Consider the following 25,431-nt stretch of genomic DNA (forward strand, 5'->3'; position numbering starts at 1 on the left):
AAGGGTGACAGTGTCTCAGACAGGCAACAGCTGGAGTGAGGTGGAAGAGCTGAGCCCCGCACCAAGGCTTAAGTGAAACAATGCATGCAACCACTGACTGACAGCACTGGTGTCTCCAGGAAGGTCTGAGGACCTACACCTGATCTGCACGTTTCAGAGACCAACAAAAGCAGTGATTCATCAAAGTCTCTCTTGTTAGTGTTGACAATTAACTCTTATATTTGCCTGGGAAACAGGTCCTGGTGTCTTTCCTCCAGGAGGCTCAGGTACAGAGTAGGGTACACAGAAGTAGTAGCCCATTGTTGCCTTCTGTAGGACCAGGATGATGCTGCGCTGGCCAGGCAAGAAAATGAAATTGCTCCCCTGGTCCTAAGGGAGTGTTGAAGAGACTACGGCATTCAAGAACCCTGGAAATGACCACAGCTATATAAACCTGACATCTCAGTATGCCCTGAAGCAGCAGAGCCTCCTACTGCTGCTGGTCTGAACAGACTGCTTTAGCTAGTTTGGGTTTCTTAGTGTACTAGAGGAGAAATTAGACAGTTGTGAGATTCAGTCTCTAATTAGGTCCCTGTAGTGGTAAGATTGCTCCCTTTATAATCACTCAGTGGGAACTCACACTTTATCTTCTGTACTCAAATTTTTATTTCTTTCACCCTCGTTTTCTATCTAAAGCCTGCAGTCTCCCAGTTCACTGGATGACAGCTGCAAAAGCCTCTGACATTCACTTTAAGGACATTTCATTTCAGCTGCTTCACATTTCTTTTTGACAAGCTCTTCTAGCGATATTTACTGCAACTAATGAATTAACTCATGGCTGGACCACTCGCTAGTCTTTTCAATCCACACTGTTTTAAATCTTGATTAGCTGGTTTGATTTTTAAATCTCAGAGAATTGCTAAATCCAAGCTGTCCTGCAGCACGAGGTGATTGGGAGATTGTTCCCAGTTACACAAAGCAGCAAGCCATGGGCATTAGGCATTAGGCATTTGGGGCGACTCCACCTCTTCAGCAGGTAGCAAGCCAGTGTATTAACCAGAGGAAGTAGTTCAGTTCACAGGGAACGTTATTTGGATAGCTGGAAAGAAAGACTCTTACTAATTTAAGGGTATGTGAAAAATGATGCAATGCAACATGAACCACATTTCACAAGCATCTTGCACAAGTGATATGAACAAATGCACCTTTCTCCAAACTTTTGCAGATCCTCTTTTCTGTTTCTAGCTTCTGAGCACATCCTTAGCAATGAATAGCAGTCCAGAGTTTCAAATTAGGATCCTTATCTGAGTTTCTACATAAAGTTAGTCTGATCTGTATAGTCCCAAGATACTGACAGGGTCTGCAGGTGTTCAACTGTTGAGGCAGTCAGGTCATTTTTATTTTGGCAACTAACTGTGGGTGTAGGCACCTGATTTTCAGTGATATGATTTCCAATTTTAAAATTCTGGCTTGAAGGTAAGCAGAAAACTGGAATTTGTAGCTCAGAGCCTGGGAATACAATAGTCATGTAGTTGCCTAAGTTCCGGCTGAAAAGCCAATGCACATGAAGGCAACTTGTCAGACAACTTACAACAAAATAGGGAGTTATTAATATCAGAGTCTCAACTGACTTGAGAGTCAAACTATATCAAACAGAAGGTGTCTTCCCTTTTTCCTATTTATCTCTTGCTATTTTAGAAACCAGGGGAGACAAAGAGTTAAAGAGTTTCTCAGTTTGGTGCTACAAGGCAGTGAAATTGAACTGGCAGACTGAACATCACCACAGTAAAGATATGGCATCTCTCTCCTCAAGACTTTAAAGCTTTTGCTGTATTTTTAAACAAATAGGCAACCTACTTTGAAATGATGGAGTGGAACATGACAAAATAATGTAGTGCAATGGCATTCAGGAATTTAGACATAGTGAACAATAAATGAAATTACAGGGGAGGGTAATAGGCTGGCTTGGTATAATTATCTAAGGAAAACACTGGAACTAAAGAACTTTCTCCTGAGAAAGTGTCATTTGATTTTTAATTAACACAGGTCATTAGGACTACAGTTCCATGTTGTGTCTGCATGACGGTTTACCAAAGCAAGATCAAATTACTGGCAGGGTCCTAGGAGGAAGCTCTAGGGTAAAGGAAAAATACCGTACATGTTGGCTTACCACTACACAGTATAGAAATGAGCAAATCTTGCTGGACTCATGGCCCAGCCTCATCATATCAGAGCATCACACACCAGAGAGCACTTAGCTCTCTGTTTTCACTGCTGCTGAACACAGTATTTTCTTTCAAACAAGGACAATTTGAAAAATTGCCTTTTCTAAACGGCAACTGGACACAGTCCCTTCGTGAAATGTGAGACTGAGCAGGAAACCCTGCGCTGAAAGCAGCCAGCGATGGCAGAAAAGGAGAGCCAGCCTGTTGGGATGCGGGTTCATTGGCTGCTGGTGCTCTTCTGTGTCTCATCAGCCACTGTGAAGGTGATGGGGCCAGGGAGCTGCCTTCCTGGCCCCCACATTCTCAGAGTATTTCACAGAAGACACATGTTGGTCCCAGGAAAACTGGCACTGGACAGGAAGTTAAATGCAAACCCAAGAATATTTTATTTATTCCAATTTAAAATTAGGCAGGTGATACTTTGTAGTGTAACCTGGCTTTTCTTTAAAAGACAAAACACAGAATGCTTAACACTAGCAGCAGATATATAATGTCTCTTGCAAAGATTTCCATTCTCTTAGGGAAGCAGGAGATGTGAGGATGCATTTGGAGGGCTCTTTCACTCTTTCGGAGTGTTTGGGGGTTTGGGCCTGTTTCTTTTTTCCCATCCTATCTTGCCGAGCTACTCACAGCCATGTGAAATAAATTTCTAGAAGCAGATCATTCCCACATAGCCCTATGCCTCTCAATTTACTCCAGAAAAGCATTGTTTGTAGCTTTAGAAGACAAAAAAATAAATTAAAAAAAGAGGTGCATATTCTTTTCTGTCTTGGATAAGGCTTCAGCTGCAAATGTAAGGCAAGAGTCACACTTGGGTTTCCACTAGGGTTGCAGATGTCAGACAAAAACACTGAGGATTTCATTGCTACCTCAAGGAAATCTACTGTAAATGCATTTGTTACCTACAGCATTGATGTAAGCAGCATATTTCTCATAAGAAGGTACATCAGTTAGTTGTCCCCCAACACAGCATCTTTCCTCACACTCAGGCCACTTTGGGGGTTGTTGAGTGAAGATGGGTACAGCAAACAGATGCCAGACTCCTAGCCAGAAACTTTTGTGATCATTGCTACAGCCCTTACTAGACTTTAATTGTCCAAGCTTCATCCATATAAGGGAAAAAAACCCCTGTTCTCTCTTAACAAGAGGGCACAGGAGCACTGGATGACAAAATGGCTGGACCCACCAGCTGGCAAATGCAATTTCACATTATAGCTGAGTCAAACAGCTTCTTACTGTAGATGAGGACAGGCTCCTCTCCAGCTCTGGTCCCATGCTCCCACTCCTGCCTTTGTCACTTTGCTGACTCCCACCCTGAGGACACTGTTTCAAGGATCTAAACCAAAGAAAAATAACTCTACAAACCAAGTAAGTCTTCTGAGTCCCATGCTATTATCTTAGCTGCTAGTCCCTTCCTTGCAAGCAGGGAAAAGAAAAAAGATAAGGAGAGGGCAGAGAAAGGCTTGAATCCACAGCAATCCCATACTCTTTTCTTTTTTTCCCCCTTTCTCTCTCCAGCTATCACTCCAGCAAGCTCCTGTTTTGCACCTCGGTGCTTCTCGGAGGCCTGGCCTGTTGAGGAGACAAGCTGCTCCCCAGCTCCTCGCCCAGCACACACTGGCCTCTCCTGCACATGGCAAGTACAGCTTAGAAGGAAGGAATAACCACTCACCTCAGCCTCACCCGGGGAACTGAGTTGGATGCAGGAACTGGGAAGCACTTTCCTCTTGCAATATACCCTGCTGCCAGCACTAGCCAGCCACTCCTCACTGCATAGGCTCTGTAGATCCTGGGATTTACCTGCCTGCATGGTCCTAGCAGGTATCCCAGTGATGGAAGGCTCCAGCCTGACTTTATGGATGAGGAGGAGGAAGGGAAGAAAAACAGTTTCAGATTAAGTGGAATTAGGCAAGACAAAAGAGTGGTTACTAGGAAAAGAAAATGAATGATATAAAAATAGATATTAAGAGTTTTCATATTTTAAGCAAGAAATGCAAGAGACAGGTGAAATGAGGCAGAGTGGAAGGAAAGCGTTCTGCAGTGTGAATTAAGAGAGATTTATAGCAGAACATTAATTCCCTGTGTAGCTCATGTCAAACATTTCTTTGCATTTGAAAGTTGGCTACACTGAGCGCTCTGAAGGTTTCCCTTTGGTGTCCAAGGCATACAGTCAAAAGCTAATGCAGAGTGAATCTCTTCAGGGCCTGGTATGGCTCTCTCTCATACCATACCTGAATGCCTCACAGACTTTGAAGTATTATTCTCATATGCTTCAGGGGAATGGACGTGCTGTTTTTCCTTGGAGGGGAACAGAGAGGATGGGAGGCAGAGGGGATGGGAGCAGCTCACCCAAGGGAGTCACTGGCAAGGAGGAAACTGGACATAGATCATCTAAGTCTCAAGCTAGCACCTGAACTCCCAGACACACCCTCTTCTCCCCCAAAATGTGAGAAAAGAAGAAACAAAACCAAAGTCATTCCACAGTGGTTTAAGTCATTTGAGAGTCCTGGCTGCAACCTCCCACACAGCAATCACCACACAATCCTGGCTGGTTCCACCACTACCATGTTACCTTTCCCCTCTCAGGTTTTCTGTTGCATCTTGACATAAGTTGAGAGCTGCCTGAGGCAGACTGTTTAACCTTCCCCATTACTTTGCATGTGGCATGCAGTATCATGGGGTATCTCACAGTTTTGGACTCTGAACTGAGTTTTTGACTCTGGGAGTCAAATTATTTAATGCCTTGTGAAGCCTTTCCATCTCTGCAAGCAGCTAAGAGAAGCAATATGTGTGAGCCAGAGCCATCCATACACACCACTCAGGTTTTTCCCTCTCTGCTCATTCTGAGATTTTTGATATTAGGGAGATTTTTTAGGTTGCAGGCAATAGCTCTTGAGGGTGACAAGAATCTGGCTAGTGAGTCAAAACAAGCCTAAAAGACCTGCACACAGCATAGATCACGTTATAGGAATGAGGCCCTGCAAATTTGTTTATGAAAACTCTGATGTCCAAAGTGCTGCTGTGAAGGATTTATGCACTAGAGATGTGAGTATGTGTTCCTGTTCCACTACTGACTATTTCTATGTATCTCCTCTCTTCCTGCCCTTCAAGGCTTTGCTCTGAATAAAGGGATGTATACTATTCCTGAGGAGTCTAAGGAGAGAATCTACAGGGTAAAGATTTGCTTCAAAGCAGATCTTCAAACATCTGTTTGTACTTATGGCAAATATTTAGCACACTACAGTGCATAGCTGCCTGTAGCTTCAAGGCAAACGCAAATGCTAAGAGGTATTAAATACTCATAAACATAAACAACATAGCCTGGAGTAGCTTATCGGTTAGGTGGTAATGGGTGGGGAAAGACTCACTGTATATTTAAGGGCCAGTCTTTTTCCCACTGATTTTTTCTGTGTTAGTAATGGGCCAGGGAAAGAAAAACTCTTGTGCATTTTAGCCTGGCAATATTGCTCAGGTCAGAGTCAGTCCTGACTCGCTCCTGCAGTGGCTCCTGCTTGCTGCTGCACCAGGGTGCAAGGGCAGTCTCTGGCTGGCCACCTTCTGAGTTGGGAGAGGAAGGAGACAACCATTAATGACAGCTCCATTTCTGACAGCAGTATCACCTACTACAGCAGTAGTTAGTTACTCCTACAGTAGAATGGAGATTACATCTGAAGGGTAAGGGGTAACTTCCCTGGCAGCAGAGGCCTTACTAGTTGGCCATACAGGAGCACCGGGGGGAGCCTCTGGCCTCAGAAGACCATTTGGTTGGAAAACAGATGAGCAGATGAAGAGTGACACCACTCTACCACCAAAGGCTAGAGTGGAGCGGAGACACCAGGATACGTACCACTGTCTGAGAAAGAGGTATCATGATTAAGCTGATAGACATAGGTGGTGTTTTAGCCTCCCACACTCCTTCTAGGTGAATGAGGAGGGTTATTTGGCTGAAGTCTCTGAATCATCTCCTGTGAGGATCAGACAACTGCCAGCCTTGGTGCAAAGAAGGGACAGAAATGTGGGGCAGAAGCTGTAAGGACCTGAACCATGGCAGCAGTGCTGGTCTTGATGGGCATAAACCATTATGGACAATATCTCAGTATCTCTAGTTCACAGTCTTTTATCTAATCTAATCTCACCTCCTTGGAGATTTCAACTCAAATGTCATTTGAAGCAGCTCTGCCCTGGACATATGTTGTCTTCTGCCAACTCTGCTGCAGGGACAGTAATCTGAGCCAGTGGAGCAGTAATAAACAGCTGGGTGGGTCACCTCTTCAGTCACCTCACCATCATTTCCTAGAGCTCATTTGTCAGAGCCCTAAATCACAACACAAACACTAGAAATCAGTCCAAAATGGATATGCCTAGACCACAAAACCTGCAAATTCTCTGAAAACATGGAGTCTAGCCCAATAAAGTGTCTTCCCCGGGAGAGCTAATTTTGGTTCTCCAAGCAAAACAGTGTCAACAAGAAAAGTACTTCCACATCAATATTTTTGGCAGTATGGAAACATCCTTGTATCTTATGAGGTACTTAACTACACGGGCAGAAGTTTCCAATGTAGATCTGCATTCACTTCTGCATTTCTGGAGGTAAGGAGGGCTTTTCAGTTATGTTAGCTAATGCAACTGAGCCAACAGGAATTAGAGCTATGCCCTTTTCTGCCTGTTGAGACATGGTGAAAGAAAGCAGCCACCTTAAATCAAAGGGTCCAGATTCAGGGAGGTGCTCCAGCTAGAAATCAGAAGGCAGTTTACAGATACTTTGATAACCTGAGCTTTTATCATTCCACAGGCCCCCAAGATCAGTTGGTGGGGGCTGAGTGAGTTTCCTCATATGGTGTTTGAAGGCAAAGTCAATCTACATTTGCTTCCCAACAGGCAAGCCCAGGCAGTTACAGCATGTTAGAAAAAGAGGAGATTAAACACAAGTTTTGCAGTGCTACTGTCTGAAAAGATACAATCGATTCTATCGTTAGGAGCTTAGGAGTTAGGATTTTAAATCTGATGTAGGCAGCTTTGAAGCACCAGTTTTGTCAAGAATATCCCATGCTTTGTGCTATCTTGAAAACGGAATTGTTTAGCTATTAAAAGAGATTAATGTAATCTCTGTGTCTATGAAATTGGATTTTGAAACCGCTTGCTCACTGCACTATCTCCAGTGCAGTGAATGAAACCTCTGCTCCTATTCCCATTGCTACAAATTATGGGTCATACCTTGTTTGAACATGGGGCATACTGGCATCGCCAACGGGACAAAGTGCCTGGCAGGCTGCAGAACGAGGCATGTAGCCGGCAGGATGAGGGAAGCTGTTATTCCCTGGAGGCTGATGGTGATATACTGTGTTGCTTTGGATCTCTTGGTGTGAGCGGGCCCAGTAAGAGGATACTGAGGTGGTGGGAGCAGAGCACATAAGCTAGTCCAGAGAAGGGGAGGTGAATGGGTGATCTAATGGGAGTCTATCACAAAACATGCCTCAGCTCAATGGGAGTTACATGAGTGACAGAGCACAACACCTCCTGTGAGTGGAGATGGAAAAATAAGGGGCAACAAGCCCAGGCTGGAGCTTGGAAGATGAGAAAGGACATTAGAGAAAACATCTCCCAGAGAGGGGGCTGCTCCATCCTTGGAAGTTTTCAAGACTTGGCTAGACAACACCAAGGCTGATATGACCTAGTGTGATAGTCCTGTTAATCAGGAGCCTGGACAAGCTTGGGCCTTCAGAGATCTCTCAGTCACCAGGATTGAACAGTCCCTCCCATCTGAGGCAGTACCAGTTCTCAGAGTGATCCCACATCTTGCATGGGGCCACAGTGGCCACAATTTTGAACTACAACAGGTCGGTCTGGGCTCCGGGAAGACAAGCAGTGACACAGGAGATGTGCACATGCACAAGCTGAAGTCCTATGCATCCACTTAGAACAAGAGGATCTCTTAACCTCAAGAAGAAAATTGACTGTATGCCCAGCTCTGTGAGGACCAGATTGTAACCAATGCCGATGTGTACAAGCTGGGTGTAAAGCAGCATCAAGACAAGCAAAGGACCTCTGACAGTTGTATCACTACATTGTCCCACAGCACAAATATTCTCCAACATCTTCTGCTCCTCCTGTAGGACATAATGTGCTATCAGAGATGGGGACAAACAACCATCCCAGCCTCGTTATAGACTCCTTGCAAGGTATGTCATGGGATCCTCAAAACAGCATCTCTGAACTCCATGCTGAGGAGGATGCTGGGACACAAGTGAGAAATAAATACAAAGACTGCTGGCCCTACACCTGCCTTTGGAAACTGGGGAGCTCAGAAAAGATGACTGAAATCTGGGAAACCAAAGCTGAGGCTGGTTCTAGTGAATCAGGGACAGCAAGGAAAGGCAAAGTAGCTCTGCTGTGTGCTGCATGGCTTCACCTCCTGCTCTTCCACCACATTCTTCTTTTCTTGGCATTCTCCCCTGCCTTTCTAAGGAGAGTAATTTAAAATGGGTTGTCATTATCATGTATAGAGTGGAGAAAAAACCAGGTTTCCTCTGCTGGTTTAATAAAGTGGCAGCTTCCAAGAAACTAGCAGTCAAGGTTAAGAAATCCAAGTCCCTCCTCCAATGTTGCCTGCCCCTCCCACAGCCAGCAGCAGCATATTGTGTTCTCCTCCAACCCACCCTCCACCTCTGAAACATGGCTTGTGGCCCTGTGAACATGGTTTAGCCAAGAGTGTTGACAGTCCAGTTGCTTCACTCAGAGGTAAATGGTAGAAGAAGAGATAGATATCCTAGGGCAAGAGGCAATTGCTGGAGGGATTTCTGCTTGTCGACAACTAACCCAGACCATGCCTTCTTGCAGCAGCTTAGTTGACTTGAGGTTCCTAGCTATAGTGACTTTATTACTGCTTCCACCATGATGTACCCATGCACACCACTCAACGAGCACTTGGGTATCCCTACCCAGAGATTGGCAGCTCCATGCCCCAAACTTTGTAATGTTTGCTAACCCCTTGTATCCTCTGGATGTCCCCTGCCCAGTTCCTCTCTCTTGGGAAAAGGGAACCTATTTGCAGAGAAAATTCATCATAGCAGCACTGGCTAGAGCTTGTGCTGCGACTCTACAGTGTTGCCCTGGGTGGGTAATGGGTAAAAATAGAAACATAGGGTTTTAAAATGGTTATTCATCCCTTTCTGCAGCAGCTGAAAAATGAATTTGTTTTCTGTCTTTCCCATAAGTATCTTTGACTGCAGTGTCTTGAGGTACCCTGTCAGTATCAAGGTTGTTGTTAATGGCTGTGGAGGATTTGGTGCTCTTGATACAGGGAAAATAGCAGAAGCGAAAGAAGTCAAATGAGTGGGTGCCTGTGTTCAGTTATGCTTCTGCTGATGCACCTGGCAGAGACTCCAGAAATGACTGGATAACTAATGGAAGTGCTTGTATAATATGGGGACCCCCACACCTAAAAGCACCACAGTCACAGGGCATGTCACCACCAGCAGCCAACTGCCCAACAGTGGTGGAAGGGACAAAGAACTAGCGTCTGTGTCCTCTGCTTTCAAGCAGGAAAAAAAATCTTTTGTATTTTCTCTTTCTTTTGGACTGTGTAAACAGTTTTAGAGACTGTTTATACACAGCTTGTTTGTCCAGTTGGATGCATCTGGGTTATTTGTTCTGCCTGTCCTCTCCAGTTTTAAGCACTTCCCCACTAATTGCTGTTTCCTTGACTAAAAACTATACTTTTGCATTCTGAATACCATAATGAATTGACAGCACATGCATACACAGCCCCAACACCACCCTCAATGGGTCCCGGGGCTCTGAGATGCCCCCAAGACCAGATCTGAACCTCAAAGTGAAGACATGGCACAAAGTGCTGCCTCAGGGCTTCTCTCCAAGAGCATGCTGGCAGCCCAGGTGTCTGTGCTAGCCTTCTCACCCCAAACTATATTCAGCCCATGATGACTTGCTCCTGGCAGCTCCATTTGTTCTCCCCACCCAGCAGACAGCAGCCCCACAACCTCTGCTCACTGTCCCAGATACACTGGCAGGGCCAGTTCTGGGGAGCTCTTTGCAGCAGCGGTATTGTGGTAGCTATGATGGTCCTAATTAAAACAGACTGAATGGAGACAAAAAAGATGGCAAAGATGGCATCATGGAAGGATGACATGGAGCTGGTACAGTTCCCTCAGGGCTGCACTAGCACCAAATACTGCACCTCGCTGGAATGTGCTGCAATTAGAAAGCCCACCTGCATGTACCACATTTTCAGGTGGCAGGGAGACTGGCATGAGGGCTGGAGGGAGCTGCTACACATACTGGGTTGTATGTATGCTTTGGAGTCAGAGGAGTACCCAGTCAGTGCTGGGAACTGACAACACTTCATATGTACAGGCAGCTTTACATGATCTTACTGGTATCTGAACATCTGCTACTTCTTAAAAGACAACTCAGTCCTGATCTGCTTACGGAGAACATCTTGGGTACTGTTTTGTAGAGCAGTGGATAGGTCAGAATGCAATGATACTAGGAAAAAGCCCAAGTGAACACTATATGTTACATTTGGCTCTACTTGCTCCTGGTGCCACTATCCAGCCCATATCCATCCATTATTACTCACAGTCAACTCATTCGGAGCATGTGTGTTTTGTTCCTTGTTCAGAGTCCAATACAGCATGATCCTGGTTATATTAGTTCCCGGGAACTGTAGCAGTGACATTAGCAAAGTTAGTAAAATCCCTCTAACAAAATGCCTGGTTATATTATTAACAAAAGCCATCCACATATCTATAGAATTATTAGTTAATGCTGGTCTCTCTTTTGTTAGTGTAGAGTAACTAGGATATAATGATAGATTTGTATTGATAAGGCTTCTAGAGTGAAGAGTTAAATTATATTTGCTGTCAGCAATGTGATGATAAATGTATGAAGTAAAAACTCACTAGCCACCAAGCAACAACACTGTCTAAGCACCAGAAAACATTGAAAAGTTCTTGACTCTGGCCCAGTAGGTCTGCCACTTAGACATTTTTGAAATTTAATTAAGCAAATGTCATCATTCCAAACACAAACCATCTTGCGGTGAGCATGCTTTTGAATGCTCAGAGCAAAGCAGAAAGGAGCACTGGAACCCTGAGGAGCTAGGAATTATTCCCATATTAGGTACTATTTCCACAATGAGCTGCATTCCCAGTTTATCCATTTTCATTATGCCAATTTATTATATATTATGTACTAGGGATGTGTGTTTAAATTAAAACCTCATTTTTGTAGGTGCTACATGAATAAGTCCTGCTCCTGCAGACTCCAATGTAGTGTCACAGTGACCTGGAAGCAAAGGATAAAGGATATGGACAATGGGGAGAAGGTGCAAATCGATGTGTCCAGAAAAAAGCACATTCTTCAGAGTAGGCAAAATCTTGCTTTTCAGGAGAAAAATTGTATGGCATGAAAGTGCACATAGGCTATGCAGACATCTAATTTATATTTAAGAGTGGATGTTGTGCTTATGAAATGAGATGGATAAAGAGCCTCAGAAATTTCAGTCGTCTCCATCTAGAGAACAGATGTATCAGGTGGCCATGTTCCTCCACAGTGACCTACCAAGCCTAAATTTAAAAGGATCTGGGAAGAAGAGGACAGATCAGGCTCTGCACTCATTGCAGACTGAGCTCTCTGTTCCCATTGTTATCAACAGCAGCATCTTCACCACTGCAATCTCTCCATCCTCTCAAAAAGGGGCTAAAAGAACTAACACTTGCAGACCTCAGAAGTGACCTAAATCCCCTACTGCCTGAAGTGATTTATAATAGTAACTTGCATTTTCCAAAGAGATTTTGGCATAGATGGGCCTGAATGTCACTAACTGTGGGGAAGTCTCAAGTTAATGAGTCTGTTTTGAAAACAGGGCCCAACCATGTAGCTAGAAACCCATGAAGGACTTCAGGTCATACATACACCATGCCAAGCAAAGGTGGCCTGCAGAGCCCAAGCTGCCATCCAAGTCTAAGATCAGCATAGCCAGGTTGGTCAAAACCTGGTTGAACAGGCTTTGCTCTTTTGCTGCCACATAACCCCGTGTTAATGCAAATATGGTCACTTATTAGCACCTCTGCATGGCACTGCACCGCAGCACATGGAGATACCAGCTGGAAACAGCTGCTGCAGGGCGCAGTGTGGACACATCTGCAAGCACTTACACCACCCCATCTATGCCAGGACCTTGGTCACTTCTTACTTCACAGAAATGGCTGAAGATCCATTTTAAAGGAGATGTTAGGGCCTGAGGGGGCAGGTGGAACAACTAAAATAGCTTTAAAGCCAGGGAGGGAGGGGAAGACAGCTGAGGCAGCAAGCAGAGGTGAGACCAGACAGTGGAATCTGAAGGTATAAGGCAACAGATTATTAATGAAGAGACTTGTTTAAGTGTCTTGGTAATTTGGCAATGAGAAAGCTTGTATTACTGCTTCAGTAAACAGTGCATAGACAACATGGCATTGTGAAATCTTGAAATCTTTGTACACAAATACAGTTAGGAGAAGAAAAAAGGAAAACTTGGAAATATATCTGAATATACTTTCTTCTTCGGGGAATAATGTTGATGCAGCCAGAACAGGCCTGCTATATCCAACTCTTGTGCACATGTCCTCATTCCTACGGCTTAATAATGATAATGAACTATGAGGGGAAGGTAAATAGTCTTCATTCCACATCTCTGAGGATAATAAGAAGAGAGAAGAGGTTTAAAACATTGGTAATGGCATGTAGAGCTGCACATTGCTTAAAACATTGACCACGAGCCAAGAAATACCCCTCAAGGCTCCAATCAAAAACTGGTTTTGGCTCTGCACTGTGAACAGAAATTTTATTTGATCAACAGAGTCATTGCAACAGACTCGCTGTTTAGACAGTCTGGAAGCTCATCTCCAAAGTGGTACCCCTCACTGAAACTAAAGCCTCCTGCATGGCAAAGCTTTGGGCTCACAAAATGCAGCTCTGGCTAACAGCTTCAGGTTAATCGTGATGACGACTGAGAAGTGTCTTCGATGCTTCTTCCTTTGCTATCTCAGAAGTCTGCATAACTTTTCAAGGGGAAATAGGAGAGATCTGAGAGTGGCAAAAATACTCCTCTCTCTTTTTGTGCATGGATGTTGCTTTGGGAGAATGAAATCATCTGGACTGGTTTTTGTGAAGAGGTTCAGATTTCTGGTCTCAGTAGCTGGACAAGTATAGTGGCAATCCCTGGTCTATAGACCTTGCAGGCTAAGAAGAAAACAAATGTGTTTGTGTCTCCTCTGCCAGAATAAAACAGTCGCCTGCCAGAGAATACTGGCAGAGAGAAAAGGGATGAACCAAAAATTATTTTTTAACAAAGTTTCTCAGAAAATGACAGACCTTCTCAAAATATTTTGTTGTTGTTGTTGAAGTGTAAGAAGTAGACAACATTTAAGTTGGAATTTGGAAAATTGAAGGTCTATTATTTATGTATATATATCTGCCATAATAAATATGTTTCCTGATGGTGTCACTATGGAAAAAGTTTTGAGAAAAGAGGTGGTTGTTAAGAGCAGAAAGTTATTTTCAACAAGCAACAACAAGTTATACTGATCCAAGGAAACCAAAGAATGATAGTGACTACTACTGAATACCACACACTGAACCCTATCCAGTTAATTACTTAGGGGCATACAGATAATTGGCATCTCCATGCTGACAGTTTGGTCATCTGGCAAAACAGAACCATGGGAATATTCTCCAACCATGGGAATAAGATTTTAAAAAAATAAATCACAGGCTCCTGTTCAGTAAAAAGAACCCAATGGGGCATAGAGCCCCTTACCTGTGTCAGAGACACAGGAGCTTCAGTGCAAACCAGACATGAGCTGCCTGAGATCCTCAGGAGAGAAAAACGGAATTTCAGACAGACGTGCCATAGGAGGGAACTCTAGAGCCCAGAGGAGCAATTGAGTCCTCACACAGGCCATGAGCAAAAGGGCCAGAATACAGCAAAACTAAGCAAGCTGGAAATAGACATATTAGACATATTTTGGGTGTGTGATGTATGCTGACTGGCACCACTTTTTTTTTTTACAAAAGTTGGGGTAACTCAAGGAGTTTGCAATGAGTTTTAGAGTGAAAAATTGTTATGATCAAAGATTTACCTTTCTAAGAAGACAGAAAATAGAGTGGCAAAGTACAGAAGAGGGGAGCCACAGGGGAAGAGGAAAAGCAAGCACTTTGTCCACTGTTGCCTCCAGGCTTTATGTCTGACAGAAACAAAACAAACCACCTACAGGAAAATAGTATGTTTATTTCCAGTAAGAAATACACAGCTTAACTTCATGGCTAAAGCCACACGGCAGGGAGAGAGCACAATGGTAGTTTGTATCCTTATCATATGGCTAAGGTGAGCATTTGCTTTCTGCAGAATGGCCTTGAATGGGCAGAGAGACATCTTCTGTGCAGGGGAGATAGAGATCACAATCACTGTATGACTGTTACATGCGATCCCTACTTCAAAAACCATGTAGTGCCTCCATAGTGTGGTGGTGTCTGCAGGTACAAGCACCACCAGCAAGCTAACAGCAGTGAGCCCTGGAGAAAGAGTGGAGGGGCCACCCCAGACTGCTACAAACAACTGCTTGAGCAGTTCAAGCCCGTAAGAATGGTTGGTACCTACTACCGTGAACAAAAAGTTCGTTTGTAATTAAAGTTAAATCCCAGGAAGGCTGTGTGTTGCCTCACTTGGAGGCACACACAGATTTGGGGCAAACTGGGGAGATCACTAGTGCTGACACGGTATCTTTAGCCTTCTGCCTCAATAAGCCAGAGAGGTGGTAATCAGTAATTACCACCAAGGTAAACATGGGCATTCACACCTCCTGTGCTTCCTTGCCGGCATGCTGAGGACAAACAGTGCAGCACTGGTTCCCATTCATGCCTCTGTGTAACCATGGACCTGTGGCTGGGCTCCAGGATCATAAATACTTCATCTGAGATCAGGTGCTGGCCTGGCCCCATGCCAACTCCAGCAGCAGAGGGCTGTGAAGGTACCTTGAAGGCTTGCCCCTTCTCTTGTACCAAAGGCACTCGCTGAACCAGGGGCTCCCTGCAACTATTGAGACCTGAGAAGCAGCTGGGAATTGGTGCAATCCAGTGCATCAAGGTCACAGAAGGGCACCCCAAGTAGGGCCATGGTAATTTCTACTCTTCAGTAAAAGTCCCCTCGCTAAAACGCTTTCCTACAACGACTTTGCATGGCCCCCTTCATCCTCTGGAGCTGCTGACTGCCAAGGAGGGAAGGGGGCTGATTACAACATGGTGGCTCCCCAGCACAGGTAACATTTGATCATTCAGGAGAGCTGGGAATAAACACCAGTCCTGAAGCAAACACCCCCATCCAGTCCAGCCATGCAACGTGACTAAACAGATCTGCACAGGCAGAGCCGTGCAGACTGTGAGCGGAAATCAAATACAGAGCACACTGCAGGTTGGCAAGCCCAGTCTTTTTTTTTTTTCTTTTTTTTTCTTTTTTTTTTTTTTTTAATTTGAGTGGAGGCTCATCCTTCCCTTTTATTTAAGCAGCACTTCCAATGGGAAGAAAGGCTGGAAGAAACTACTGCCTCATCATGGGGGCCTCTCACCAAGCTCCACTGTGCAGCTAAGAGGAATTCTGCTTGCTTTCCTAAAAATTAGTATAGCCCATACCTTTACAAAAGGACAGAGGAGAAACCATGCATAAAGGGAGAAGGCAGAGATAGGTAGGATACCCTGGGGCAGGGAGAAGCTCCCCAGCTTGTGTAACTTGCCAGGGTAGAGAATTGCTCTGACAAGTTACACAGGCTTCTACAGCAGCTATGAATTTGATCCTATAAAAAAACAAGTATCAACAACTTAAACACATGCCTGGGTCACATGGCAGCAAGGGCAACACACAGTAGCAAATGTTGATTTTTATTTTGGTTTTGTTTGTTTTTTAATATAAAGTGGGAGTGAGGAGTGAAACTTGGGTGGGGCTTTCTACTAACTGGGAGGAAAAGTAACATCTTTTCAACAGCTCCTGCCTTGTTTTTGCTCTCCCTCAACAGCACAGGGCTCTCTGGGATCTGCCAGGGCTGGTAATGCCGCAGTTTTTTCCAGTACTCACAGACCCCAGGTTGTTCTGCAGCCCAGGCCAGCTTTGATACTGTCTCACCAGGTCTCACTGACTGCGCTGAGTTGGAGTGGGCTGAGGGCAGGAGCTTTGGCTCAGTGCCTGACACAACCGTGATTGGCAGGCAGCGGTCCTTGGCAGGGCTGTCTTGGGGAAAAAGATGAAGGTATTGGGAGAGGGAGGTGTCAAGATCACGGCCCGGGGAGGGAGGCTGGGAGGAAGGCTGTGCAGGGAGGCTGCGCGGCCCGGAACCTGAGTCATGCCAATGCACCACGCCTGGGCAATGGTGCAGCCCTCTTAACCTCACTGCAGCCGGGAGCACAGACCTGCCCAGGTGGCACACAGCTGACAGGGCTCCCATCAACACCGACCTCTTCCTGACGCTGGTATGAAAGAACTCCTGGCTGGCGTGTGCATCCTGCAGCCAGTGGTGAGGCAGGCCTCCCTGGAGAGGGAGGTCTCACCAGCAGCTCTGTCTGTGTCAAAACCAGATCACTCACTGCCTGGTCAGATTTTACTGGTCACAGCTGGTTATTTTTTTCTAAAGACACATGTCAAAATCATCTTGCCTGAAAGCGTCTCAAAGTGAAACAGTTTGTTTTAACTCACAGAAACCTCTGGGTTTTGTACTGCTCTGTCTCCACCTCTCTTCATCTTCTGTGGTGGCAGAGACCCCAAAGACTCAAAGCAACCAACCAGCCACTTTGTTGTTTCAACAATTTTCAAATGAAAACCCTATCTTTTCTTTACCCACTTCTCTCACGCAATATCTAGTTATAGATCTGCAGGTCTTACACTTGGGGTCCATCGCATCAGAGCTAGGTTGTTGCAATGGGCCAAAATAACAGCTCAGCAAACGGTCTACCTGCCTGCATCATAGGGAGTGCAGCAAGCCAGCCTTCACAGACAGAAAGCAATCAAAACTTTGCTGTCTTTCTTACACCATGAGGTCCTGATGTAGATGCAGCTTTTCCTGGCAAAGCTAAGCCTTACTGATGAATCTTGTGTGCACACATGTAAAACAGCATAGATGTGCATACCCAAGGCTGGAAGAGCTGCATGGGTCCTGCCTTCTCACACCCCAACCCACACAGCTCAGCCAGCAGCCAGCTGTAGGACACGCTTGGCTCAGCTCTTTCCTTTTAACTCCTCTGGTACAATTAAAGCAGCACAGACTCAAATGTGGCTGCAGCGATACTGCTTTAAATATACAGGAAGGGAAACTAGATTTAACAGAGTACAGCACCTTCATACTAGCGTGACTATTCACACTGGTAGTCATACCAGCATCAATCTCCTTGTGAAAATATAAATTATTTCGCCAGCTGAAAGTCCTGTACGGGCATGGGCGCTGTGGGGACAAAGATCCTTGTGCTATTTGGCAGGAACAATTTGTGTCTTGCAAAGTATCCTTCTGGTTTAGAGGAACCAGAAATGTAAAGGAGAAAATTTGTTTTCCTTTTAAAAATATCTTGTTCTTAAGGAATGCCTTTTTCAACCACAAGAGGATACAAGATGGAAGGGATACAGGACCTAATAACCCACCTGGAAATACTTTGTATGGAAAAGCAGTTCAGCAAGTTTGGGGATTGTGCCAAGGAATTATCAAACAGGCCTTGCTTGATATGATTCGGGTTTGTGGGCAGGTTTTACAGCCCAGCAGGATCTCCCAAAGCTGAGGTGCTTTTAAGCTGCTTGTGTATGTGCCTGACCCTTATTGCATTTCTGGCTGTTGGCCAAAGCGATTCTGTTTGTGAGAGAGTGAACAAGTGAGGATCATTATGACTTGGAAGAAGCTCAGTTCTTGCTCACTGAGGACTCTGGAGACACAGAATGGGACAAAAAAAGAGAAATGTATCAGAACGTGGGAGCCAGTAAGGAGGCAGCATGCTCCTGCAAATTTCAGCTGTTTAGGACATGGTTTGCAGTCTGTGGGACAACTCATATGCAGAAGTAGGTGAATCTGGATGCAGGAGAGTAAGCGGCTTCCTGCAAGATCTGCGTGTATCTTCTACTCTGAGTCAATCACATGTCAGAAGATTTTTATTCTGATTATGGAGTGGTGGATCCAGTGGCTTTGCCAGAGCTGTGACTCTGCTCCTCATCCTTCACGGTCATGACTGACTGTATGGTCTCAGGAGCAGCAGCATAGTGTTAACAACATGAGAGTTTTCAGAAGTCTGCGGCAGAGCCTCCACTGTGCTCTCTTCAAGAGGAGGGAAAAACAGTTCAAGGAAAAGGTAAAGATGGGGACACCCCCACACACATCCCACCCCATATTTTTTCAAGGTAAAAAAGGACTCCTAAAGAAACCATCCAAGCTCCTGCAGAACAGGACAATTGAACTCTGACACCCATGGGGCCCCTGGGGAGCACTTCCAAACGAAAATTTATGGATTTTTTAGCAATCTTATTTTGGGGGGTAGGGGAGAAAGAAAGGAGGAAAGAAGGAAAGAAAAGTAAATTCCATGGAAAGCTGCCATTCTTCATTGAATCAAAAATAGAACTTCTTGGAAGTTTACCAACCAGGCATTTTTGTGTGGAAAACACTAACTCTGCAGATTGGGCACTGTCCAAGGAAAAATACACACCAGTTTTGGACAGGAATAGTGTTAGGGGTCTAGATGTGTTCACTCTAAAATACCTGCCAAACAGTCGCTGCTATGGCAGGACGTGAGACACTCACAACGCCTGTTACTTTTCTGTAGCACATTATAGGTCTGGTTTTTGGTCTCTGACTGTGTATCCACAGGGTTTTTGAGAGGTGTTGGTGAGTCCTGGAGTGCAGCTTGCCCATTACAGTTAATGGAGATCCAGTCAGTACACTTACTGGAGTCTTGGGAGCTTTGTATCTGAGTTTGACACCTGCACTCGGACAGATGACTTATGCTTTACACCGTACTGCAGTGAGGGGACTGAAGGGAAGGGCTGTCAGAGTGTGATTTTCCAGGGGTGGTAACAGAACTGTTCTGTTAGTCCACGTGTCTTTTTCTGAAGAATAAATCCATGTTTAGCATGAGACAAAGCACAGAAGAAGCAGAAAACAAGCTGGGAAACTGGTCATGCCCTGAGCTGTGATGGGATTTGATATTTGCTGGAATTTGGGGTTTGCTAAATTTATATCCACTAAGGCTGGTGTTTCACACTTGGTATTCCTGCTTGCCATGAGTCTTTGGGCAGTGGATGAGGACAGGAAATGGGAGCACACTTTTAGCTTGAGGGGCTTCCTCCTTCCACTGAAAAGTCCCAGACCTACCCTTGCTCTATATTCAATTGATTCGATTTGATTTTGAGCTTTTTCCTAGCCCTCTTCAACTTCCCCCTCTATGTTCAATGCTTGCCATAATAGTACTGGCGCACCCACCTTTTCCATCTGCTTGTCTGTGTACACCTTCCCATGTAGTTCCTCTCCCCTGTGTTTCACCTTGTGCTGAATGTGGTGATGTTCTCAGTGAGTCAAATCCAGCGAGGCATTGAGATAACCTAACTTTCACCTAGGGAAGGCACAGTGCCGAAATTCCTCTTTGGTTCTGCACCATGAGCAAACCCTTGATCTGGGTGGGTTTATGTTCTGTTGCTCCACCTGTCTCCAGTCTCACATCATTGCCCTTGAGGCCACACGCTGTATGTACCCCCAGCGAGCAGGGCCTTCCACCTGGGGCTGCACTGAGAATACCTGATCGTTTCACTTTTATTTGGAGGGAGAAACCTGTGTTGGTATTCTCGCCTGGGGCGTAGCGCAGCTCTTGAGCAGGACTAGTATTTCTGGTTTCTTCACAATACCGACTTTATCAGCCAGAAGAAAGCTGAACTCTTTGAGTTTTTCTAAAGAGGGTCACAACAAGCTTGGCTAGAGCCTTGTGCCAGTTGGCTGTGTCCTCTGAGTGCCAGGGGCTGGGACTGCACTGAAGAACACGGCCACTGGTGCAAGCAGTCTCTTTCACTGCAACTCAGCTCTCCCTTCTGTACTTTCATGCTCCAGTTGCTCAGAAGGATGCCAGAAATCGGACAGGATTCAGTAGAGCCAATATATGTATGTCTCTAGGTAGGTAGGTATGTATATGTGTATGAAAGGCAGGCTAAACACAGTTCTTGCGCTTGGATATTTTATACTTTTGGATAGTATAAAGCTAACATTTTCGCTGGTGGTAGCTTCCACAGGATAAAGAGAAAGCACAGCAGAGTGGACCCCACACAGTGTCACCACTGATGGGGCAGGAGAACTGGCCTCAGTCATACCCTCACCAGCTCAAAGCTGCATTCCCTGGTGGAAGCCAAGTGAAAGGTTATGTGCCTGTTTGGTAGCCTGTCACCTAAATAGGGATAATCTCAAGGAAGAGTAACCCAGAAGCTAATGAGAAGGAAGAGACTGGGAATGCACTGCAAAATGCCTTGAGAAGGGAGGAAGAGTTCACAGAGGAGCCAAGCCTGTCCCTCTGTCCGAGTGTTGAAGTATTCAAGCTTGCAGTGTTGGGGAGTCAAGTGATCTGTGCAGGAGTGAAGGCACCTCTCCTGCAGAGAGGGCAGATTCTGCACTAGGTCAGGACATTGCATGGCATGAGGTTGAGTGCGGGGAGAAGTATAGGGGGTTTCCAAGGAGCAGTACAACCCATAGCTCTGAGAGGATGGGTCTGGCATGAAGGTATGAGCAGACTGGGATTTTAGTTGCTCTGGAAGAGGTAGAACATAATGACTGAGCAGAAAAGTTAAACTAAGTCATTTTTATCGACGGAAAAAGCACTAGAAAGTAATGGCTGACCCTCAGAAAAAGGGTGAGCCAGAAAGAAGCTGTGATAAGGGCGTGGAGCTGCTATTAATGTGTCCTGTCGAGGCCTGGCATGTGCTCCCTTGTGTCTGGGTGTCTAAAGCTTAGGGAGCTGATTCCCTCTTCTTCTTTTTAAGCTGGCAACTTACAGTGGTGTAGGCAGGCCTGTCTCAATGTTGTGGTAATTGTGGTAATGGCAGAGAAGTTTGGGGAGAAATGGGGTGTAGGAAGAAGTTTTCTGAAGTGGCCCATGCATTTCTGAGGTGTGAGGATAAGCAAGAGTCAGCTGGGAACAGGTGATATGGTTTTGGGGACCCTGGGTGAGTAAAGGGTCTGGAGGACTTCAGGGTTTTGAATGGGTTTTTGAATTGGGGTTTTGAATGATTCTAGGCAGGTAAAGGCATATCCAGATGTACGGGGATTTTGATAGCCTTGGCATTTGGCTGGAAATAGGGATTCTCTATCTGTTTCTCTTCTTCCCTGCCTCTCCCAACCCTTGCTTGATGCCCATTTCCTTAACACAAGATTTCCGTTCCAACTTACACATACTTCCCATCCCTCTTCCCCAGCAAGATCACTCCTTTCTCCTTTCCTTCTCCCCACATAGTGGCTCTTTCTGCCCTCCATGAGCTGCTGAGAATAGGCAAGGGGCCAGGTATCTTCTCTTCAGCTGAGGGCAGTAGGCACAGATGAGCTGTTTACATCAGAAACATCAGGTTTTGCCTCTCTGGGCGTAAGCAAAATAGGAAGTCTGCCATCTCAGGAGGTGACTTTGTCTGTGCCTTAAGCCAGCTCTGGGCAAGGGAAAGTGAGACCTGCTTTTGGGAGTTCCTGCTGGAACTCCTCCCATGGCTGCAAAGGCACCATCATGCCTCTGGAAGCCACTCAAGCTACTGAATGCTCATGACAGCCATGTGCAGAAGACCCTGAAGCTAGGAGGACATGACAGGAGCTGTACAAAATCTCTAAATAAGACCAGCTTTCCTCCAAAATGCCTGACATCCAGGAACATAGTAACCGAGAGTTTGTTCATCTGAAGTGTGACAGTATGGGACAGTACAGGACTGCTCCAAAGACCAGTCAAGTCTGTGAGCTCAGCTGGGATCCACCAGACACAAGAGGGGCATGCCTGTAGCAAGGCTAATAGTGCCTGTGCTGTTATCTGATGGTGGAAAGGGGTTTTGCTACTTACCAGCCAGTCTCTCACCAGCATGGGGATGTCTATGCAAGGTGATCTTGCAACACTGCAGGGGCAGAGATGACCAAGTACCTGAGCTAGGTGTTAAGTAAGGCATCACAGGACAGTGGTGATGCTCTGGCACATCCTACACAACCCCCAGAACCAGCAAACTCCATACCCAATAGATTTACTGTAGCTCAAAGGAGGATTATTTACTATGACCACCTTTTTTTTTCCTTTTTAAAGGAAAAAGTGGTGACTCATCAAAAGATAGTGTAAGGCAAACAAACGCAATACAGTAAAGCTGCTGTGTCAGGAAGTACAGAACAAACCCACATCCCATCAGAACTAACCCACTTGTAGCTTTGCATCCAAAAATATTAGTCAATTTATTGCCCATTAAAAATTCCCTTTGTCTCTTCTGAGTTGTGGTGCATGCTTGAGACGTTAAAGCTGGCATTGTCAGTCTTTAATGTTTGAGATCTATTTACTCATTAACTTTCAAATGCAGGACACTTTCAAAACCTTTTCCTAAGGGCATCCCTGTGTTCTGTTTGAGAGAGTTACTGTTGTTTTCCCACCTACCCTGAAGGGCTGTTTATGATACCATCTCTCCCTTTTAATCCTCTTCTTCTTTCATGTCTAACAAACAGTGTTAAACAGAACACAGGGGGGAAAGGCAGATCTCACACATTATAATCATCTACAGTTAACTGAAGAAAAGAAATGCTTCGCAATTTGAGGTCTCATTTTGTAAATTAACACTCAAGAAGCTTTTCCCTACGTATTTTCCAGATAAAAACCTCTGTTCTTCCAAGACCTAGGTTTGAATGGATAGTAACTTGGATGAAGGGTTTATAGAATTGATCCTGTAAGTCAATGTGCACTTTGCAGTGACTGGGCTGACACAAAATGGATTTTTCTTAGGAGACGCTACACCGAGTGACGTCTTGAGATGTATACACAGGAATGTGGGCAGTACTGACATGTTGAACTATGACAGAAAACATTACATTTCAAAACTGGCCACTGTTTCTGGTGGGTTTTTTAAAGGATGCCTTGATTTCTCTAGCTCTTTTTGCCCTATATCTGAGCATTTTAAGGCTGTGAACGTATCTTCACAACTTTTCTGTGGGGTGGTGTGGGACTCTATGTTATACAGATCTAACAGTCTATTGCTTGATGAACATCTCTCTCAGCAGCACCAACACAAGCATCCCCTGATTTCCCCTTCCCCTCTCCCACCACTCACTCACCCCTCAGCTGTGCCAGTTTCAATGCTGTGTGGGAAACAAATCACAGAACACATCCAGGTTAAAAATAGCTGAAAAAGAGAGAGAGAAAAATTAATTCCAGAACCTAGACTGACATTTTGCATGTACATCCAAAGCCAATACAACAGAACCTTTTTAGTTCAGATTCAGTCAGTCTGTGTGGCTCCATCAATAATTTTTACCTGCTTTCACATAGGACAGAAAGGTAGATGTTTCAAAAGCTTGCTATCTCCTTTCTAGATTTTGTGCAAATTGATGGTTGGGTGTAGGATAGAGACCTTAATTCGAGAAATGCAGCCAGCAGCCAACTGGCAAGTGAGTGTGTGCATGCTGGCTGACTGTGTAGGCATTAGCTGGTCAGCCAATATATATGTGCCTGACTGCTACCCAGCAAGGACTCTTAGAGCATATAGGGAGGGGAGACATGGGCTTGTTGGAGCTATTTTATTCTAGGAGGAGGGGGGAGATGGAAGGCAACTATGAAGCAAATGTCACAGCCCTAAAGGAAACCAAGAGCCATTAGTTCCACTGCTCACAAAGCAATGTTTAAAAAAACCCCCAAAATTCTATAAAATAAGACCTCTTTTGCCCATGAGCCTGTAAATCAAGTGAATAGTTTCTCATCCAATTTGGGAGGAAATTCTGAGCTCAGCCTCAGAATCCAATTCAGACTCCAGCAACCACTTCTGCTTTTAGCACTCTGAACACCAATGAAACCACGGATACTGATTTCTTTCCCATACTCAAATGTCACTTAAAGCCCGTTTCTTCTGAACAACTCTTTTAAGCACTTGCTTCATCTCTGTTCCTACCTGCCTCCTTTCTAATCTACAACAGCTTGCCAAAAGCTCTGCTCCACTCTTCTTTCATCCCCTTTGTGCCTTCCCTCTGGCTGATCAACGGCCTCAAACGCTGGTAAAGGGTGGCACACAAAATATTCAGCATACTGTATCTTAAAATGCTGATTATTTTGGTGCAAAAAAGAGCCAACTCTTCCTGCCCACCTTGTCTCAGAGGAAAGAGACCTTGGGCCTCCTTGCCACCTTTGCTGACCTGAAAAGGGGTCTGAGTGGGATGGGAGCCACAGGATGGAACAGGAGCCATGAGACACCCTATGAGCCATGGCTGTAGTCCATGGACAGTAGCGAAAGGCTCTATGTTCCTGTGCTCATGTCTTCTTTTCAGCAGCCCTCCCAAATGAGGCTCTTGACATCAGCAATCCAGAACTTCAGGGTGTGCCCTCTGCCATGCCCAGGAGACCAAATGCCAAGCACACAGCATCTGGTTGCACATGGAGATGCAAGCTGAGCTGTGTAGCTGCTTGCCTCTCTTCTGGGGAAGGAAGTAGTGGCCTGCCTCTGTGTCAGAAGCAGACACTGTCTCACGGTCTTTGGTAGGAAAAGCTTTAATCAGAACAAGTCTCTGATAAAAGCTGGGTCTTTTCCTGCCATTTGTGGGTTTCTGTAGTCCTTGCTTTACCCAGTAGCAGAAATTACCATCACTGTAGGCAGGTCTTGGGCTTCTCCAGGTGGAAACCAGAGGTTTGGGGCAGCTGGGGATTTTCCTGATCCAGGAAATCCCTGTGTGGCAATATTCCTGTCTAATGGGCTCTGTGCCATCTCTGCTGTAGACACCCAGGAACATTACTGGGAGTTGCACCCAGTGTGATCTGTTTGCAGATACTCCAGTCTCACCACAGGTATGGAGCAAGGTGAGATGGGAAAGACCTGAGACAGCTCCCAGGGCATCTGCCTGCGTTAATTCCGTGCCATTGCATACCTCCAGGTCTGATCCAGTCTGCGCACTGGGGTAGCTTCTAGAGGTCAGCTCTGCTTCTGCAAGAGAAGCACCTTCACAGACCTTCCGAGCATGTCCAGAAC

General features: G+C 45.3%; 1 long non-coding RNA gene across 2 annotated transcripts in view; it reads right to left on the bottom strand.

Annotated features, from left to right (window-relative positions):
• Window positions 1-25,431, bottom strand: part of LOC141964375 (uncharacterized) — a 58,063-nt gene that overhangs the window by 4,529 nt on the left and 28,103 nt on the right. The window contains exons 3-4 of one of the 2 annotated variants that reach the window (XR_012634312.1): window positions 23,534-23,601; window positions 3,877-4,051 (exon numbers count right to left, since the gene is read on the bottom strand). This is a non-coding gene — a long non-coding RNA (uncharacterized LOC141964375). Of the gene's footprint in view, window positions 1-3,876; window positions 4,056-23,533; window positions 23,602-25,431 lie in introns of both variants that reach the window. The other variant, XR_012634310.1, reaches the window with a different exon arrangement.

This window comes from Athene noctua, chromosome 1, assembly GCF_965140245.1.
Source record: "Athene noctua chromosome 1, bAthNoc1.hap1.1, whole genome shotgun sequence".
Lineage (NCBI taxonomy): Eukaryota > Metazoa > Chordata > Aves > Strigiformes > Strigidae > Athene > Athene noctua.